This window comes from Pinus tabuliformis, chromosome X (assembly GCF_031772625.1).
Source record: "Pinus tabuliformis cultivar Carrire ecotype Pingquan chromosome X, CPIR1, whole genome shotgun sequence".
Taxonomy (NCBI): Eukaryota; Viridiplantae; Streptophyta; class Pinopsida; order Pinales; family Pinaceae; genus Pinus; species Pinus tabuliformis.
The window spans coordinates 1002042860-1002056999 of record NC_142308.1 but is presented as its reverse complement, the minus strand read 5'-3'; positions in this window follow the sequence as shown (position 1 = coordinate 1002056999).

The window sequence follows — 14140 nt, the reverse complement described above, 5'->3', positions numbered from 1 at the left end:
TATTGTAAGATTTGCATAAGACCATGGGGCATGCAGAACAATTTAGGTGGAAGTGCATATAATTATGGTTCAATCATCTATGTCATGTTTGTCATAAGGAATTCTAAATATCCCATCACGAACATGCAAAAACTGCAAGATGATGTAGATAAGTATAGCTACAGAATTAATAAATGGTCATGACATAAAAAGGAACATAACACCTGTGTTAAGGGTGAATTTTCACCGTAAATAAAGGAAAAAAAAATTTAAACTTATGGAGCGTAGTGGCAGGTTTTCAAGTAGGCTCAGGAGGTTGGTTACACTTTTAAAGTAAAAAGAGATTTGGTCCCTTTCAGGGAAGTAAAGTATGTTGGCATCCTCTAAGATCCTTCTAAGGGAAAAGGATAAGTGAGTTATGTGCAAGCGTAAAGTGAATTTAGCGGCGTTGTCTCTTGCAGAGCTATGAGTCTGTTCACATGACTATGCATCTCTATCTGAATAAGGCCGATTTGATGAACTTTTTTTTGAAGCCTATTATTGTTATGGATATTGGTCCTTAATGTGCCTCGATTCAAAAATTCTTTCTTTCTTCTTTCTATGAGGAGAAGTCGCAGTTTTCATTCAATTAGAAATAATACTTAGATAATTAAAATTACCACCATAAATATGGATGCTTAATTGTCTTCATATTTTATATGGAGATTGTATGTAAAGTCGTTCTACCTGGGGAATTTGAAAAGAAAGCAAAGACCACTTATGAAATTTTGGCAAAATATGGATGCTCAGAAGCACTCGACCTTCCATGCTGAAGGAATCATTACTGAAAACCTATTTAAGATGGTGAAATTTTTGAAAATAAATTTGCCATACTTTAGAAAAAAAAATTGGTTGTTCCCATGTCATTCGATTGCCCTTTCTTTATTGAAAACATTGTGAAAATTTGTTGCAGACATGCAGAATAAGACACCCCAATCCTTGTAGTTTGGATATTCACGATTGATTATGTGTTACTCTCTTATAAGAGATATTTTCTGAAAGCATTTTGTTCTTGAGGCTAGATAAAGTTAAGAATTTCATAGGTCGACTAAATATGAGTTTTTGTGATTGCCCAGAAGAAAAAATCTCTTAATATAGTTTTTTCCATGTTAACATTTTGGAAATGGAAAAGTTTCTTTGAGTGAAATGGCTCAATAAGCCAGCGACTAGTCGTGAAAGTATGATTATATAAAGGAGGAAATGTTAAACCTTAGTAATGTGTCATGCAATGGTAAAGATTCCCATGAATAACAATAATAGTATAAAGAGCATGAAATGGCATAACAAAATCCTTGTGTTAATACATCTATATACAACGGAGTGTGATGGTTCTTCGAAAAAGTGACTAAGGAGAATCTAATGTTAACATGTTATATGGAAGCGTCCTTGAGTGTGCTAAGTTTATAAACACCTCTTAACAATATGAAACTTTGCAACTTAATTGCATACTTTAATGTATAAATCGCATATAGATAAGGTTCTCCAGAAATATCTAACCGATATGAACCCTTCTAGTTTGGGAAAGAAATTGAGACATGACGGACATACTTCTTATAAGAAGTGAAAAGAAAAAATTAAGTTTTGAATAGTGACGCTATGCATATTTAAAAAAATAAAAGAAAAATGGTACATTTAGATGCATGGCTAAATAAAATCACCTAATACTTGAAAGGAGGATTGTATAATAGAGAAAGTCCATAATTGTATCATTATCGTTATGATACATATACCTGTGTATGAACATGAATTCTTTCTATACCATAGTTTGGTTGAGTGGTCATTCAGATAAAAATGTCTTAAAAGGGATCATGCTTAATATCCGTGCATAGTAATGAGTCATATGAATATTCCATGTAAGCACTTTATGATGAATTCTGGTATTGATGGTCTCTTACATGTCGAAAGAAAGTAAAATTCATTGCTCAACAATCATAAAGATGTTGGTTACATCAATGCCTATTAAGGGGTAGTATGCTCTGTAGAGGAAAAGTGTGTGATTGACCTAATGATTATATTGGTAAAGTAGTGTGGAGTTCTTGTTTTGTTTTGATAGACTGTAGGTTTTGTTGCCTAGATGTTGGGCATAGTTGTGACTTGTAGAATCAATGTTAGACTGCTAACAATGCTTACAAATATGCGTAGAATGTATAAATTTGGTGTTTCCTCCATGCAGGGGATTTGAGTTGCTTATTGAAATTATATTTTGTTAGCATACATGCATGGATTTTTATGTGCCAAAAATAAATAGGCAAATGTGCATGATTATGTTTAAGAGTCAGGCTAGACATGGCAATTGTAGGTTATTAGTCTTACAGGAAAAGTCTTATAATTAAAGTTGTTATAGCATGCAATAGGGAACAAATTACCTAAAAGTAAGTAATGCACATAGGGGGAAGATATCATTACTTGAAGTAACCCAGTTACATATGTTGCCTTCATGAATGCAAGAATCCCAATTCTCATAAAACTAGACTATAATTCTTGATAGAGATTAAACAATGGTCATCATGCTATAAAAACAACATATAAATGGTATAATTGCCACCAAAACATTATACCAAGGTAAATGATGGTGAGAACATGTTATAGTACAGAAATATATAACCGGTACAAATTGCCACTCAAATTAATCCTTTGATTAATGCATCTACATACAATGTGATTTGTTCTTAGGATGGAAGAAATTGTGGTTAAGGGGAAATCTTAACCTAAACAGATTCTAGGACATATGCATCTTCCGATGGATATGCATAACAAAACCTATAAGTATCCTTGAGTGCAAACCATAGTAATTTATGAAGTGCTCAAATGGTATGGACTACTCGGTTAATTAGATGGTACTTAACAATGTATTTAAATAGATTGATATCATATCAATTGAAACGAATAAATTGTATCAAGAAATTTTGAGAGGTTCACTTATTGGATTGCATTGATAATGTGTCTCGACAACATAAGAAAGGTTGCACAATTCAAACAGGAATTCATAAAATAGATAATTCATCCTTTGGTTAAGGGTGATTTAATGTTAAAAAGGAGCTAACATGTAAGTGCCCTTAGATCATAAACACTTACAACTAAAACAGTGTAGAATTGAAAGTAGTAAAAACTTTCAGGTATAACTATACTAAATTATGCGTGCCCAAAAATTTGTTGGTGCATACAAAGAGAAATAGTAAATCATATGGGATGAATTATGATCTGATAATCTGTGAGTTAATAGTCTGCTTTAGGACACTAAGCAAAAGGTATGATGAAAATATGCATGAATACAGTACTATACCACTGATATTGTAACCAAATGAATGCTGGAAATGATCTGCACTTGAAAAAACTTTCTTTGATTACAGAAATGAACCATGCTCATACAAATTCCTTGTGAAATGAGCACTGTTGTTTTAATTACTAAAGGAATGGTTGGCATGATACTAACATGGTAGGAGAATATGTCAACAAAGTTTTTGTAATGCAGGTGATATCATGGGAATGGTATGATGGGCTGTAGCACAGATGGTGCTATGTACAACAGTGCATACAATACCTGTATGATTACATGTGCTATATGATTGAAATATGATATGTGTATCCGAGGGTATAATACACATTTGTGCAGATATGCATGAAGACATTAGATAAATGTCTCGCAAGGCAACCGACCAGCAGGTTAGACAAAAAAAAGAAAAGGAAAGTAAGTTTGGTATAGCTAAGAATGGTTAATTACAGTTTGCCATACATACAATCACGATGAATATATATGATGGATCTATATTTTTATGTGAACTAATCTGTTATGACCTTGCAGGCATATTAATGTGGAGAATATGCTAACTGATGTATTGAATGCAGAGAAACTACAAGAAACACATGTTCGTCAAGAACACAAAGGCTGGAATAGAATGCAACCAGATAACATGCATTCTTCAGATAAAATAACTGATAAGAAATAGTTTCTCTAATAATATTAAGTAACAGATTATGATATTTATCATAGTTAAGCTTTTGCATATATAAATTCTCACAAATGGTTTCAAAAAATATGTTACAGGTAGCTATGAAAGGAGAGTACTCCTTCAGACCGATGTATCTATGGAAGGAGAGGTGCAGGGAACACTCCTTGTGACCAATGTACATTAGAAAATTTTCATCAGAAGGCAGAGCCATGAGAGCTATTGATTCGAAAACCAGCTACCTGCGAACGAGGATATGATGCAGTGATACACCAAGGACGGTGTAAAATTTAAGTGGGGGTGTATGTAACACCCATCCCTTACGTGCTAAATTATTGTAAACCTAAGATGAGTTGAAGGTAGGTGTGATATCCTCCCTTCTGTGCTAAATTATTGTAAACCTAATTTGAGTTAAAGCTAGGTGTGATACCATCCTTTGTGGGTTAAACTATTCTAAACCTAAGCTGAGGAAAGATAGGTGATATTTAATATGAAAAGAAAATGTGTTGTTAAATGAATTAATAAAATTAATCACTTGGAAGGTGGAGCACCAAGAGAGAGGATATTCTTGCCAAATACCATGAGGAATGGGATAGAGATGAATCTTTCATGATAAGCTTCCAGATGTGATTATAGATAAGATTGGATGGAATGGATATCCATCAGATGGATAAGAGATAAATATCCATCGGACATAAAATCTTTGCGGGAGATAAAGGTAAGCTTTTATGAGGAAAAGCCTTGTGGGAGATAAAGACGAGATTTACGAAAAAGACCTAGGCAAATGGAAAAATACATAAAAGAGAGACATCGCTAATGGTAACTAAATCATGAAAGAGGGTATTAAATACCCAGTGCATTGATCAATTGAGGACAACTGATCCTTAGCAAGATATTCGGCTCGGGGGGAATCATAGGTGATTCATGATTAGGTGGTGGTGCTCCTCCCTCCAAGTGATTATTTTAGATGGATTCACATGCGTGGGATGTGTTGTACGTCAGTCTCTTACCCTTATCTTCTTATTATTTGTTTCAGTTATATAAATGCTGCACTTTGTATTGGTACTGAAATAATTGCAGTTTATGAATATGACATTTATGGATTTTAATTGGGGAAGAGTATAGCATGTTGAGCTATTTTGGATAGTGAATATGTATTACTTCTAACCTATGTGTTATCTAGATAATGATTCTGTATTCATATTACATAAGTTATGTTGGTAGTGTAATCTGTAACTGTGTCAATGGTTTCATCCTTATGCATGTTACACTATTACCTCTAAAAGTAAAGTTAGTGGTAGAGGCTTATTAGTTGGATTACTATCACTGTGGCTATGGAATTCTCTTACTCCTGATAAGGATTGCATGGGGCCATCAATGTGGATGGAACTACTTATACTAACCTCTTTATGGTATGTTCATAAATATTGAACCTAAACATGGTTATCATAGCAGGCCTTATTGTTAGGTGATAAATGCTTATGTATGTGAGTGAATTATGAAATAATGTTTAACTGTATAATTAATAAGGGAATGGTTTTCTATGCCATGCATGAGGGTTGGGTAGTTATGTGTTATTTAATAGTAATATCACAAACCTGTGAGACTCTACATGAAAAACAATGCTCGTGTTAGCTATAGTAGACTTAATCTAATGTCCATTGATACTTACAAGTGAACTATGATTCTGATGCATGATCAGGTTAAGTGCATTACAATTAAGGTATTAAATGTTGACGGGGAAAAGTAACTAACGAATGTTACAAGCTACATGTTAGGACTCGTTTTCCTTCCACAGAATTATAAAATTGTGCTTAATGATGATGGCAGTGTAAATTAAGAATAATGATTTCATTAAGACTTCCTTCTGAGATGATCATAATGGTAATGGCCACTGATTTTAATATTAGATGGTATCTCTGTTGTAAGATTTGCATAAGACCATGGGGCATGCAGAACAATTTAGGTGGAAATGCATCTAATTATGGTTCAATCATCTATGCCATGTTTGTCATAAGGAGTTCTAAATATCCCATCACCAACCTGCAAAAGCTGCAAGAGGATGTAGATAAGTATAGTTGCAGAATTAATAAATGGTCATGACATAAAGAGGAAGATAACACTTGTGTTAAGGGTGAATTTTCACCGTAAACAAAGGAAAAAAAATTAAACTTGTGGAGCCTAGTGGAGGGTTTTCGGGTAGGCTCAGGAGGTTGGTTACACTTCTAATGTAAAAAGAGATTTGGTTCCTCTCAGGGTATGGTAGATCCGGACTTAAGATGGACCTATGTTGGTGTTATTAAAAATGTATGATAGAATTAGAGATTTTTAATAGCTGAAGAGTGATAACTTGCAATCTAAAAATTTCATAGTTAATGTAATGTTACATTTTTAGGCTATTTTTGTTTTATATAACTTTTTTTTTTATAATTTATTAAAACATAAAAAATAATTAACAAATTATATATATATATATATAGAATGGATGTCATATAAGTTGAATGGTAAACACTTATAGGGGCCAATTGGTAAGAAATATCAAAACATTTACTACATGGTACATCTCATATCACGAAGAATATATCTATATATATATATATATATATTAAATTAGTATTATTATTATTACTTGTAGAAATAATTGATATATAAGTTAACTATTTATAAATTTAAAAAAACATGGAACAAGGTTAAACATTTATACATTTAAAAAAGTATGGAACAAGATTATTAACTATAGAGATTTACAATACCATTGGACAATATTATGGCTTATGAATACTACATCCCAAAAAACCATGAATATTTTCGTATGACATTAGTTGATACGCCATTTTTTTAAATTAATCATATCAACCTTTAATTTGTATATACTAATATGAATATTATATTCTAAAATATTTTGTATAAGTCAAATTTCTATTATCCACTTAACAACTACTATCCACTTGACAATTATTATTTATTAATTAAAATTTTAATATTATATCTCAAATTTATATTATCCACCTAACAACTAGTATCCATTATGGTCTATTAAATTATACAAATTAAAAACGTATAATACATTTAAATTAAAATAGAACTAAGAAATATATTATTCGCATTCTAAATTAAATATAAAAGTTAAAAAATATTATTCACATTATAATTGTGTTTCTAAAATTTCCAAAAATAATATTCACATTCTTATTAGTTTTTTAAAATTTAAAAAATAATATTCACAATCTAATTGTGTTTCTAGATTCTAATCTAATTGTGTTTCTAGATTCTTATCCACTTTATGTCAAACAATTGAGTTAGATTCTTATCCACTTGATGTAAAATAACTGGCTATTATTATTTTGCAATACCGATTATGGCCTGACCAAATCAGGGAACCACTGTGATGAAGATTTCCATTAAACAATCTAGTTATTGATAGAACAAAATTCTGATTTGACTTGAACACCTAAACAATGTTATCATAATTACCATTGAACAGCTGAGCTATTGATGCTCGACACACCTACAAGGAAACACTGTTATTAAGATTACCATTGAACGTGTGTTTAATTCATAATACCGGCTGTGGCCCCGGAACTCTAAAATAGATTTGACAAATTCGGCGACCTTCTCAATTGACCGAAAGAAGCAAACACTGTTAATAAAATTACCGTAAAGTTATCATTGTACAAGTCTCCTATTGGTAGTACGGGCAGTGGCCACGGTAACTGTAAAATAGATTTGACAAATTCAACGACCTTCTCCGTTGAACAAAAAAAAACTCTGTTATTAAGATTACCGTTGAACAAAGAAAACCCGTGGAGGAGAAAAATATTCAATAGAGTGATTTGAAAAAGAAAAAAAGAAAAGCAAACTCTGATATGCAACCGTGTCAAATTTACTAACTTGAAAACCAGGAACTCAATGCTATGATTTCCAAAACTTAGGGTCAATGCTATGATTCGTAACACTTAAGATTGTAGGATGAACCTAAGACCAAATAATGATTTTTTTTTAAATAATTGATAAATGATCAAAAGATGGTACACTTAAGAAAAAGATTTTGCATAATGTAAATCATTCATCTTCTACAATTAAATGACATCTGATTTACTAATTCTTATCTTCGATCATCTTTTACATGTGATGGTTCTTCTCGAATTAAGCTTGATCGCGTTTCCTCCACAACTTCCAGTGCAATTGCTAGTTTTAATTGAGGGCCTAGATTGATTCTCAAGAGGTATCTACTTATTAGGGTATATATATGAATTTTAGATGGAAGGAGGTTTCTTGCATTTTTTAATTTTATTAATTGAGGGCCTAGATTTATTCTCAAGGGGAATCTACTTATTCTTAATGTTTATCAATGGATGTAGTGTATTACACAGTTTCTTAGGTTGCATTGACTTTTAATAAATTTAAACGCCAAGTGGCTCACCGCCCACCAATTTCCTAGGGATTTGAGATTACTCCAATTCTAATAAGTTCCTCCATGTTGATATTATTCCAATTCTAATCAGTTCATCATTATTATTTATAACATTCATCTATATATAAAAAAATATATACATATTTAGAAAAATGGTCCATTGCTTTTAATAAATTTAAAAAGTTAGATTGGTGCAACCCACCAAGCCATTTCCTAGGGATTTGAAATGATTCCAATTCTAATATGTTCCTCCATGTTGGGATTATTCCAATTCTAATAACTTCCTCAATATTACTTATAACATTCATTTATATATAAGCAAATTTTATTTAGTAAAATGATCCATTACTTTTAATAAATTTAATAAATTAGATTTGTGCCACATGGCTCCCCAACCACCAATTTCCTAGGGATTTGAGATTATTCCAATTCTAATAAGTTCCTCCATGATAAGTTTTTCATTATTATTTATAACATTCATTTCTATATAAGAAAATATATAACATGGTATTTTCCTATGTCTTCACTATGATGCAAATAAATTCCATGCATATTGGGTTTAAGATGTCCCTCAACATGTTTGAATATCATATTGTCTACTCCAATCTCCTGCTCACCCTAGAAGAATGTGGTCTACAAGTTGTGAGTGAAATGCCTTCTTCGATTAATAAAAAAGTTTTCTATACCATATATAACAAGGTATTTTCCTATAATCGTGGCAACAACTTACTTCTGTGTCTACTTTACCAGTATCGGAAGATAACTATATTTGTACACTACCACATGTGTCTTCTAGTGGAAAATTCAGCATGGACAACCTCTATGAGAAGTTTGGGAATTTGATACTGGAACATGAGACCGACTTATGGGACATTTACCCTCAAGAGGAATATGCATCGCCGCACAAATGAGAAGTACAAGTTTTGAGCAGCTTATGCAACGAATCTCACGAAGATCAATTATGTATCGGGTGTAAATTTGGTAACTGAGTATTATTTAGATGTTAATAGTTTGAAGGAGTGTCCTATGGAAAATTAATTTACTTTTAAAATACAAATGTATAAAGGTAGCTAAACTATGAATTTGGTTTGTCCTAGGTTTTTAGTGTAGGATTAATGGAGAATTAGGCAAAGTAGCATGAATGAATTATTAGCAACCATTTATAACAAATTTCCAAATTGCAAGCTGATCTTATTAGTTTTTTTCTTTAAAGATCAATATTGATCTATTTTAATCTAAAATCTAAGAAGTTTTTAGTTTGATGTAATTTTTTTAAATGCAAAATTTGAAAAAAGAAATTGCATTTCAAACATAAAATTAACAAAACAATATAGCCCAATATTAAAATAATAACATTACTTGAAATTCTTAAAAATGTTTTAACCATGAAAATTTATTTCTTTTTTGTTGTACATATTAGTTGACATTGAAATATTTTACTTAATATGACATTCAAATATCTTACTTATGAAGTACATTATTTATATTAGTAAGTTCCATGATAAGTTCCTCCATGATTAATAAATTATGAAATTTAGAAATTAAGGTTGATGTTTTGAAATGTATTTTTATTTTTAAAATTTGAAATGAATTATATTGTAAATTGATTTTATATATATATCAATTTTTAAAATATACCATACATTAAAAAAATTGTAAATTTGTAGATTTAAAATTCCATCAATAATGTTGCACATGATATGTTTTTTTTAAATTTAATATATTCAAATGAGATTATAGTAAATGGATTTATGAATTTACAAATTCTTATTTCGTTTCTTTTTATTTTTTATGAATTTACTTTTGAAAAAATCATTATCTATTATTCATTTGTTTTTAAGATTTTGCATTATATTTTGAATTTTTTCATTAAAAATTTGTATAAATTAATAATTTATAGGGTTTATTAATTTAAGGCTTCATATTCCAAGGGTATAATATTGTTCACAGGGTTTTTAATATTAATATTTGGGTTTAATATAAATTCATTGGGTTTACAATCATGGTCAACCATTGTCCACTGTGATAAAGATTTTCTCAATATGAAAATCAACCAATATTGCATTGTGAAAAGCATTGTCTCAATATGAAAATTAACCATGGTCAACCATGTTCCAATGTTGCATTGTGAAAAAGGTTGTCTCAACCATGATCAAACATGGTCAATCATGTTCAACCATCGTCAATAACCCTTGTCAACCGTGGTCACGTTGAGACAAAGATTGTCTCTTGGTCCAATGTGACATTGTCACAACCGTGGTCCAACATTGCATTGTGACAAACAATTTTTCAATATGGAGATGAACCATGGCAATCCATGGTCAACCATGGTCCAACATCGCATTGTGACACATAATTTTCAATATGGAGATCAACCATGGTCAATGATTGTCAGCCATTGTCCAACGTCGCATTGCAACAAACATTATCTCAATATGAAAATAAACCATGGTCAACCATATTCCAATTTTGGATTGTGACAAATATTTATCTTAGGGTTTATGTTCCTTCGGTGTATAATATTTTTTCCTTGGGTTTAATATTTTTTCCTTGGGTTTAATATTATTCCCTTGGGTTTAGAATATTTATCTTGGGATTTATATGACTTGGGTTTATACGAATTCCCATCCTTAGAGTAATGCTAACTTAAAGAATATACGGAAAATCTCCAGAATCATATCGATAGTAGACACAGTATGGACGCAGCCATCCATTTATGATTTTGTCCACATAATCATGAATATAAAACTCCTCGCAACCTGGATTGATGAAAGTAGATCTAGGGTCTTGATCTTCATCTTCTCTATCCATAATATGAATCTAACCATGCGAGTGAATGTCTCGAAGTCGAACATGGTAGAAACCACTTGATTACCGACCAATGATATGAATCGTTAACAAGTGCGAGAGAAACCACCAATAATGACAATGGCTCTCAAGGTACTTCAAGTACAATATATAAAGTGTGAATAAGTGATCTAAACAGTCATAGAAACATTCGATTGAAGGCCAATGATGGGAACCTATCGCTGAAGGCGAGAAACCTACCATTAACGCATGCAGGCCTCAAGGTAATGAAGGTTTCTAGATAAACTTCCTAGACAATGAGGTGAAGTTGATAGGAAGTGACCCGTCGTAGGAAATCCTGCGACACAAATCATAGTTTCAATTTTTGAAAAATAGCCTACAAAGATAGATTCGGGGATGGACGATGTGATTTAAGGCTAAAATTTGAAAAGGAACATGAACTAAGGTTGAACTTCTCTTTAAAACATTACGACATGAAAATTGACTTGGCAGCATTTGACTTAACAATAATACTCAAAACTAGCTGAAGACTTTCAATGGTGTTCGATTAACTGTGAGACAAATGGATTTCCCAACCCGGACACTAGTGTGATGAAGTGTTGTATTCAAGAGCGACATACTTCCTTTATGATTAATGTAAAATGAACATCTTTTCCCAATTTTCCCCCACCATTGCTGGCAAGTACCTCTTTATTTCTTACAAGCTTGAGGAGGATAACATATGCTTGTCTTGTAAGCTCATCCTTCAGATGAGTCCATCAAAGTATTTTTAACGAAGCCTAAGAAGGAATGGTTTGGTCTTGTTATGATCATCGAGTCCTATACTGTTTAATTTTAATGAGTCTAGTCAAGGGGTAAAAGGCATGAACTTATACTGAGTGGACTATTGTTCATTTACTTTTATATTTCCATATTTCAAGAGTCTGAGAAGGGCTCAAAGAGGACACCATGATTTCACTTTTCATAATTTTTTAAGAGCATGAAAGGTAATAAAAGTTTTTTGATAGTCAAAATGATTTATTTTTACGTTGTAACATGTTCTACACATTTAAAACTCAATAAATCATCATAATTGATTCGTATTAAGGAAAAAACATAAAATTTTCACTTTTAAAGGTCCCAATAATAAAAAATAATATTTTAATTTCTCAAAAACCTATAAAAATTGAAAAATTAATTCAACTTTTACCATTTGAGAGCAGATAAAATGGGCATTTTTACCGACGAACTTCCGAGACTAATTTTGAGCCAACAGGTGGATGAAATTGCGTACCATTTCCTCGAGGTGAGAGATATCCTCATGATCTATCGTTTCATCTATTCAGATTTTCATTTTTGGCTTGCAATATTTTTTTGGAGAGATTTTGTCAAAATATGTTCCCTTGGCCTTGTGCGGGCTGTCTCCATCAGGCACCGAGACTTTTTAAACAATTAAAATAAACCCAAAAAAATGAGCTTTTGGCTTCAAGATTGATTCTAACTCTTTTTAAATGTTATTTCATGTCTATTGATTATTCCATAACGGAATGGAGGGAGAGAACATGAAGCCACTGATTTAGCAGCTTTAGCAAATCCAACTACTTTACAGTGTTTAAGAACCTATGGCCTTTTGAAAAATTGGCTTTCCTAGGATGAAAGCTCAAGTAGATCTAATGACATGGTTGGTAAGGACCTAGAATGACCAGGAACAATGATTTGTGATCAGAGATCATCCTGTTACCATTGATGTTGATGACATCTACTTCCTGATTGGGATTTCTCTTAGAGGAGATGATATTTCTTTATTTGGGCAGAGAATAGATGGAGACACTATTGATGGGTACCTAAGATGTTTTTGTGAGAGCGCACAACTCAAGGATGGCAATATTGACATTCAGACCATTAGGATCCTGCCTTTAAGGACCATAGTTTTTACTCTCATCAAATTGTGTGGTAGCACAACTCTTCATTTGACCACACGGGCATAGATGCAGACTGCCATGGAATGTTGGGAATCCATGGTATTTAACTGGTCGGAGGTAGTGGTTATGCACATGAAAGGATAGCTAACCAGATGCAAAAATGAAAAATTGAAGAACTTCAGTTATGGTGAAATTTTGGTTTCTTTTTCCCTAGAGAGGATTCCACTCCTTTGGCGAGAGAAAATTTTAGCGGATGAGGGAGGTCCCAAAGATCCACGTATGCTGAGATGGGCCCCACTTATGGCACTTCATGGAGGCAATGGACTGGTGGTGAGATATACCCCTGAGTTTTTTTTTTCTGGTTGGGTCAACAAATCATTTATATTGATGACTTACCATACGTGGTGATGGATTACATAGGTGACCCTGATATCCCACATCCAAAAGGAGTGTAGTGGGGCGACCTAAGTAATAATTTTGATATTTTGATATTTTTTTCTAATTTTAATATTTTGTGTGTTTTTTAATCTTCAAAGGCTAATTATCTGAAATGCATATGTAGATGTGTGCCTAATCCGACCAACAAGGCTAAGACACTTTGACAGGCGAGGTGAGGAGCCTACAATAGTTGCGACAGCTAACCTAGATGCAGTGGAGGCATTAACAGAGCTAGAACACAACCTCGATAGGTTGAATTTAGACATCCCAGAGACTAGGTAGATGATATACCTCTTTGATACCAACGACACATGGTTGGAGTTCCAGGACCACTTAGGTGATTGTTGTGTCGGGTTGACCGTGCCATAGTTTTCTATCATGAGCATAATCATGCTTAGTTGTTTATTTATTTGGGTCACATTTTGATTTTTGTATTGACATATTCGGATAATAAAGGCCACGGGGCCTTATTTCCTCGGATGACATTTTGGTATGGTGTAGGTTTATACCAACTTTATACTAATGAAGACTACTACTTTGATTCCAACTTATATTTGATCAGTATGTGGATGAATATTTTTTTACTTTATAAATGTAGCAAATGTCTATTTAAC